This window comes from Scyliorhinus torazame, chromosome 12, assembly GCF_047496885.1.
Source record: "Scyliorhinus torazame isolate Kashiwa2021f chromosome 12, sScyTor2.1, whole genome shotgun sequence".
Taxonomy (NCBI): Eukaryota; Metazoa; Chordata; class Chondrichthyes; order Carcharhiniformes; family Scyliorhinidae; genus Scyliorhinus; species Scyliorhinus torazame.
Genome location: NC_092718.1, coordinates 85,089,489 through 85,097,297, shown reverse-complemented (window position 1 = coordinate 85,097,297; position 7,809 = coordinate 85,089,489). Strand labels below are relative to the sequence as shown.

At 54.5% G+C, this 7,809-nt stretch overlaps 1 protein-coding gene across 2 annotated transcripts in view; it reads left to right on the top strand.

Annotated features, from left to right (window-relative positions):
• The first annotated feature begins 6,124 nt into the window (after positions 1-6,124).
• The window catches only part of LOC140386532 (myeloid cell surface antigen CD33-like), a 104,657-nt gene continuing 102,972 nt past the window's right edge, over positions 6,125-7,809 (top strand). For both annotated transcript variants that reach the window (XM_072468941.1, XM_072468940.1), the window contains exon 1: positions 6,125-6,176. The gene's annotated coding sequence lies outside the window, so the exon portion shown is untranslated. The remainder of the gene's footprint in view (positions 6,177-7,809) is intronic.

Genomic DNA, 7,809 nt, shown 5'->3' with positions numbered 1-7,809 from the left:
GTCTGCATGCTCATGGATATGGAGCACAGGGAGTGGACCATCTCCGTCTGGGGCTGCGCCATCCCCGTCTTGGACTGGGCCACCTCCCTCACTGTCTGCGCCACGCCGGCCAGCCCGTGGGCAATGCCGCCAATGTTCTGATCCATGGCCCGCTGTGACTGGGCCACGCTGAGGAGCGCCACTGCAATGTCCAGGTGGCTCTGGCACATGGCTGCCTGTGAGAGGGCAAATCTGTCCTGGATCTTGGCCAGCGCCCGCACAGAATGCCCCAGGCCTTGGACATGCTGATCCATAGCCAAAATCATCGCCCCTTATGCCTCCATTGCGGATGCCACCCATGTGGTATGGCTTGCGTGGCATGCATTGTCAGCACCATCTCCTGCTCCTGCACACGGTTGGACTCCTCCACCTGCACAGGTTCTGGATGCTTGCCGACATTCCCTCATGTAGTCCCTGACTCTCTGACTGCAACTGCACTGTGGTTGGGACTGGATGTTCCAGACGCCCGGCACCCGTCTGGTCGGCAGGAGGTTCCTGGGGTCGGCTGGCCCTCCGAACATCCACCCCCTTGGGAGTTCCTCCTGGGTTGATTGCGTGGTGCGCACTAGTGTGTCCCAGGAACCTCTGCACTAAAGTACCCAACCGCGGTGAGTGTGTCTGAGATGGTGGAGGCTGTTGGAGACAGCTGTGACGGAAAATTTGTATCACTCTCAGACTCGAGCTTCGGGGTGTCCTGCGCCTTGGGCGGAGGGCTGGTATCCGAGCTGCACACCACATCAGTGCCTGGCTGAGGGGGGGGCACCGGCTCTGGCACTAGATGGGGGTGCCAGCTGGACCCACCCCATCTCTGGCAGGTCCCGTAAGACACATGACAACATGCATGATTAAACTGTGGGCTGGGGAAAGAGTGGGGGTTGTCGACGTGGGGGGGCAGGTGTTAGTGGTGGAGTGTGTGGGTGATGTGGGGGTGCGGGTGGCGTGGGAGTGAGTGGGGTGTGGGGTTAAGGGTGGTGTGGGGTGAGAGTGGTGTGGGGTGAGAGTGGTGTGGGGGTGAGGGTGATGCGGGGTGAAGGAGGGGTCTCGGCAGACGTGTCTTGAGGAACCGCAGCTCAGCAGTGTCTCACTTCCTCGCCCATGGCCCCACTCCACCTCAGATATCTTCCGTTCCTCCGAACTGCTCCAGGGCCCTCTGCTTGGCCATGGTGAGGTGCTGCAGGTATGGTGGTCACCCTCCAGTCTCCTCCCACTCGGCGGTTGTGCGCGGCCTTCTTAGGGGTGGGGAGGTGGGGAAAACAGACAACAACTCTGTAAGGCGGTCCATCACATGCAGCCTGGGGGATGGGTAGCTGGTGGGCTCAGTGGCCAGGGCACCCGTCCATGGAGGCTGGTCTGGATGCTAACATGTGGGGATGGTGGGGATTCGGCTGTATCGATTCCCACTTTTCAGCTTAGGAAAGGTTCCCATGAAATTTATTGAATCCAAGTGAAAATTTCCTCAAAAGCCAGAATGGTTATTAAGTAAATAGATTTTATTACCACTTGAGGTTTTCTTATCACCTGGTATGTGTGACATAATCCACAAAATTCTTATGCAGGTGAGGCCAATAAAATGTTCTTTATTTTCATTTGAGTTTTCCTTGCTCCTAAATGCCGGCCTACTGGAACCTGATGTGCTCCCTGCAAAGCCTCCTTTCTATAACCCACTGGCAATATTACTTGATAAAGTCCTGTCCATTTCTCAACTGACTGAATATATAAAGGTCTCCACTCTCAGTAATACATTATTTCTAATGTAATAACACTCCGGCATACACTCAGAGTCTATCTCTATGTGTGGTTTCTGGTTCAACACTTTAACTCAAAATCTTTCCGTGATAATTTGAGCAACTTGCCTGAACTAAAGTTATCAGCTTCCTCCTCCACCGCTCAGGGGCGAAATTCTCCGATCTCCCACCGGGTCGGAGAATCGCCGTGAATCCCGCCCCCGCCGTGTCCAGAATTCTCCACCACCAGAGATTCGGCGGGGGCGGGAATCGCGCCGCGCCGGTCGGCGGAGGCGGGAATCGTGCCGCGCTGGTCGGCGGGCCCACCCCCGGCGATTCTCCGGCCCGCGATTGGCCAAGGTCCCGCCGCTGTCAACCCTCTCCTGCCGGCGTGGATTAAACCACTTACTTACAGGCGGAAAAGGCGGCGCGGGCAGGCTCCGGAGTCCTGGGGGGGGGGCGCGGGGCAATCTGGCCCGGGGGGGTGCCCCCACGGTGGCCTGGCCCGCGATCGGGGCCCACTGATCCGCGGGCGAGCCTGTGCCGTGGGGGCACTCTTTTTCTTCCGCCTTCGCCATGTCTTCACTATGGCGGAGGCGGAAGAGACCCCCTCCCCTGCTCATGCGCGGGGATGACATCAGCAGCTGCTGACACTCTCGCGCATGCGTCGCCTGCCGAAGACCTTGCGGAGCCGGCTGGCGTGGCGCCAAAGGCCTTTCCCGCCAGCCGGAGGAGCGGAAACCACTCCAGCGCCGGCCTAGCCCCTCAAGGTGAGCGCTTGGCCCCTAAAGGTGCGGAGACTTCCGTACCTTTAGGGGCGGCCCGACGCCGGAGTGGTTCCCGCCACTCCATTACGCGGATCCCCCGCCCCGCCGGGTAGGGGAGAATCCCGCCCCTTGTTCTTTATCAACAATCTGGTCAATGATTGTTTTGATAACAGAACCTCAGTCTCCCTATATTTGCCCTGTGGCTTTGTGATCTTTGTGATCTTGTTGTGATCTGGAAACACCCTGGGCGCGATTCTCCGCTCCCGCGACTAAGTGCCCACGCCGTCGTGAACGCCGTCGAGGTTCACGACGGCACGAAACGGCCCCGATATTGACCGATTCAGGGCCGCGAGAAACTCGGAGGGCGTGTCGCTAAAGCAGCGTTGTCAGCGCACGCCGGGCATTGGCGCTGCGCAAAAGCGGCGCCGCATAAATGACGCAGCCGGCGCTGCGTAACTGGCGTAACTGCCGTCACCCGCGTATGCATGGGTTGGCCGGTGCCAGCCGACGCCAACCCGCGCATGCGTGGTTACAGTCCTCCCCGAGGCTGTCCCGCAAGAAGATGTCGGATGGATCTTGCAGGGCGCGGAGGAAATGAGGTCCACCTTCAGAGAGGCCGGCCCGCCGATCGGTGGGCACCGATCGCGGGCCAGACCCCACTTGAGGCCCCCCCACTGGTGCAGGAACCCACCTCCCCCCCCCACAGGCCGGCCCCCAGCATTCCCGCGCTGTTCCCGCCGGCAGCGACCAGGTGTGGACGGCACCGGTGGGAACCCGTCGTATTGGGCAGGCCGCTCGGCCCATCCAGGCCGGAGAATAGCGGGGATAGCGGAGAATCGCCACTTTGGGTGTCTCGGGCGATTCTCCGGCCTGCGCCGCGCAGAACACGACGGGGCCATTCTCGCCGCTTGGGTGAATCGCGGGAGGGCGTCGGACCGGCGTCGCGTGGAAAAATGGCGCGCCAGGCGATTCTCCCAACCGGCCAGGGAGCGGAGAATCGCAACCCCTATGTATGCTACTTGCAACACCTCAATTGATTGGCTTTCCATTGGCTTTCAACCACAATAGGTATCACTCCCCCTGTGATCCAGCGATATCATTACCCAGGATAAGCTATTCTCTGAAAAAGGTAATTTCTCTATTACTCTTACGACCACTTCAACGCATTTCACCACACCCCCTAGCCTTAGCTCACTTAATGGACTATTCACTTCACCATCAATCCCACATATTGACATTTTTCTTGCAATACACCTTCTGAGCTACATATCTCCTTAACTCTCACCACTAAAAATTACCTTGCTCCCGTACCTCTTAAGATTTTAACTTCCTTACCTACTCCACCTTGTACACATGAGTAAATCTTACCCTCATGAATAAAATCTTTGAAAAGATCTGATACTTGCCTATCAACAGCGAGGGCGAGACCTAGATCGCGTTGGGCTCCACGAGTCCGATTTTGTTTGCTCCCAGGATTCAACTGTCGGTCTCGACTCCGAGTCGGCACGACGAATTGTTGAATCACACCTTTAGCCTCTGAAAGATCCATTTTAGAAGTCACTCCCTATTAACCCCTATTGGCGGCGCACTGTAGCACAGTGGTTAGCACTGTTGCTTCACAGTGCCAGGAACCTAGCTTCGATCCCTGGCTTGGGTCACTGTCTGTGCGCAGTCTGCACGTCCTCCCCGTGTCTGCGTGGGTTTCCTCCGGGTGCTCCGGTTTCCTCCCACAGTACAAAGATGTGCAGATTAGGTGGAGGGGCCATGTTAAATTGTCCTTAGTGCACAAAAAAGTTTTGGTGGGGTTACTGGTTAACGGGAATATGGTAGAGGTGTGGGCCTAAGTAGGTGCTCTTAAGGCAGCACAGTGGTGCAATGGATTAGCCCTGCTGCCTCACGGTGCCGAGGTCCTAGGTTCGATCCCGGCTCTGGGTCACTTCTGTGTGGAGTTGCACATTCTCCCCGTGTTTGCATGGGTTTCACCCCCACAACCCAAAGATGTGCAGGGTTGGTGGATTGGCCATGCTAAATTGCCCCTTAATTGGGAAAAATTAATTGGGTACTCCAAAAAATTTTTTTTTTTAAAGTAGGGTGCTCTTTCCAAGGGCCTGTGTAAATTATATGATTCTATGATCAAAGATAAACTGTCAGAGCATCAACGCGTGAAAACAGCAGCTCCTTAGACTTGCTATCTTTAAATTCAGTAATACCAAGCCAAACAACGAATGATTCACCTGATGAAGGAGCTACACTCCGAAAACTAGTGATTCTAAATAAACCTGTTAGACTTTAACCTGGCGTTGTAAGACTTCTTACTGTGCTGACCCCAGTCCAACGCCGGCATCTCCACATCATGTACTCAAATTATCAGACGTTATTCTGTCTCTTCCAACAAGACATCTCTTGACACGTTTAGCCAAGACCAAACACAATACCAATCATAAAATATATACACCCCAGAGGTCTTTCAAACATAAATAATATTCCATTAACTATATATCTGTGAACAAGTAAATGTTCTCAATATCTCTTAGCTTCAGCTGAAAATCAATGATTAGTTCACTTTTACAACACCTTAATCATAGCTCGACTAGTCATACTGTCTGTATGCATCTGAACACAGGCAAGGCAGCACAGTAGCACAAGTGGATAGCACTGTGGCTTCACAGCGCCAGGATCCCAGGTTTGATTCCCCGTTGGTTCAATGTCTGTGTGGAGTCTGCACGTTCTTCCGGTGTCTGCGTGGGTTTCCTCCGGGTACTCCACTTTCCTCCCAGAGTCCAAAGACGTGCACGTTAGGTGGATTGGCCATGATAAATTGCCCTGAGTGACCAAACAGGTTAGGAGGGGTTGTTGGGTTGCGGGGATGGGGTGGAAGTGAGACCTTAAATGTGTCGGTGCAGGCTCGATGGGCCGAATGGCCTCCTTCTGCACTGGATATTCTATGTCCCAATTTCATTACTGCAAATAAATATAACATATGACAATTTCTTACATTAATCTCAGGAGTCAAAGGTCATGGGGGGCAATCAGGAAAGTGGAGTTAAGGCCAGGTTAGATTTGTATGATTGATGCACTAAGCGTCAAGAACCACAAAGACATGTGAGACTTTAACTCAGGCTTTAATATACTACATGGGAGGCTTACCCGACACAGACGACCCCAGACAGAATGGGGCCGGTCCCAGAAGAGGGTTCTTATACGTAACTCCCGGGGGAGTGGCTAAGGCGGAGCTCTCCGTGGCCAGGTCGGGTTACCTACCAGTGACCGAACCTCTGCAGAGCTACAGTACAATACACAGTACTACAGGGCCACGTTACACACAACTATTATATACTATGTACAATGGTAGGGAAGTACAGTGGTGTATCACCACAATGATTAAATGGTGGAGCAGGCTTGAGGGGCTGGATGTCCATCTCGTGTTCCAATTATGTTCTGATATTCTTTTATAGCCACAGGGTTTGCTGTTAGGGGAGTGAAACGTGCTGTCTCACTTTGATACAGCTTCCTCATTTTGAGTCACAGTGACAGATCAAGCCTTTCTGGTGAAATACACAGAGAGAGCAGCAGTGGATGAGCTTGTTCAACCCAAGCAGATTGTGTCGGCACTAGCTCTCCAGTCAAGCAGCCGGACAGGTCCTGGGTAAGTAATAAATAAATGGAATTTACACCCATGACCAACATTGTCTGTTGTTGATGCTGTGACTTTATAAAGAAAGGTTCCAATGATTGGTGATATTGAAATATTTCTACTTCGTATTGAGATCTGGGTGTGAGGCTCAAAACTGTTTTGTCTAACATTCTTCTGATCAACGGAGGAGTGCTCCCTCAGTACTGACCTTCCGACAGTGGAGGTCTCCCTCAGTACTGACCCTCTGACAGTGCAGCACAACCTCAGTACTGACCCTCTGACAGTGCCGCACTCTCTCAGTACTGACCTTCCGACAGTGCAGGTCTCCCTCAGTACTGACCCTCTGACAGTGCAGCACTCCCTCAGTACTGACCTTCCGACAGTGCAGGTCTCCCTCAGTACTGACCCTCTGACAGTGCAGCACAACCTCAGTACTGACCCTCTGACAGTGCAGCATTCCCTCAGTACTGACCCTCTGACGGTGCAGCACTCCCTCAGTACCGACCCTCTGACAGTGCAGCACTCCCTCAGTACTGACCCTCTGACGGTGCAGCACTCCCTCAGTACTGACCATCTGACAGTGCAGCACTCCCTCAGTACTGACCCTCTGATGGTGCAGCACTCCCTCAGTACTGACCCTCTGACAGTGCAGCACTCCCTCAGTACTGACCCGCTGACGGTGCAGCACTCCCTCAGTACCGACCCTCTGACAGTGCAGCACTCCCTCAGTACTGACCCTCTGACGGTGCAGCACTCCCTCAGTACTGACCATCTGACAGTGCAGCACTCCCTCAGTACTGACCCTCTGACGGTGCAGCACTCCCTCAGTACTGACCCTCTGACAGTGCAGCACTCCCTCAGTACTGACCCTCTGACGGTGCAGCACTCCCTCAGTACCGACCCTCTGACAGTGCAGCACTCCCTCAGTACTGACCCTCTGACGGTGCAGCACTCCCTCAGTACTGACCCTCTGACAGTGCATCACTCCCTCAGTATTGGCCCTCCGACAGTGCAGAATTGCCGCAGTACTGACCCTCCAACTGTGCAGCATTCCATCAGTACTGACCCTCTGACGGCGCAGCACTCCCTGAGTACAGACCCTCTGACAGTGCAACACTCCCTCAGTACAGACCCTCTGACAGTGCGGCACTCCCTCAGTACTGGCCCTCTGACAGTGCAGCACAACCTCAGTACTGACCCTCTGACAGTGCAGAATTGCCTCAGTACTGACCCTCCAACTGTGCAGCATTCCATCAGTACTGACCCTCTGACGGTGCAGCACTCCCTCAGTGCTGACCCTCTGACAGTGCAGCACTCCCTCAGTCCTGACCCTCTGACGGTGCAGCACTCCCTCAGTACAGACCCTCTGACAGTTCGGCACTCCCTCAGTACTGGCCCTCCGACAGTGCAGAATTGCCTCAGTACTGACCCTCCAACTGTGCAGCATTCCATCAGTACTGACCCTCTGACGGTGCAGCACTCCCTGAGTACAGACCCTCTGACAGTGCAGCACTCCCTCAGTACAGACCCTCTGACAGTGCGGCACTCCCTCAGTACTGGCCCTCCGACAGTGCAGAATTGCCTCAGTACTGACCCTCCAACTGTGCAGCATTCCATCAGTACTGACCCTCTGACGGTGCAGCAC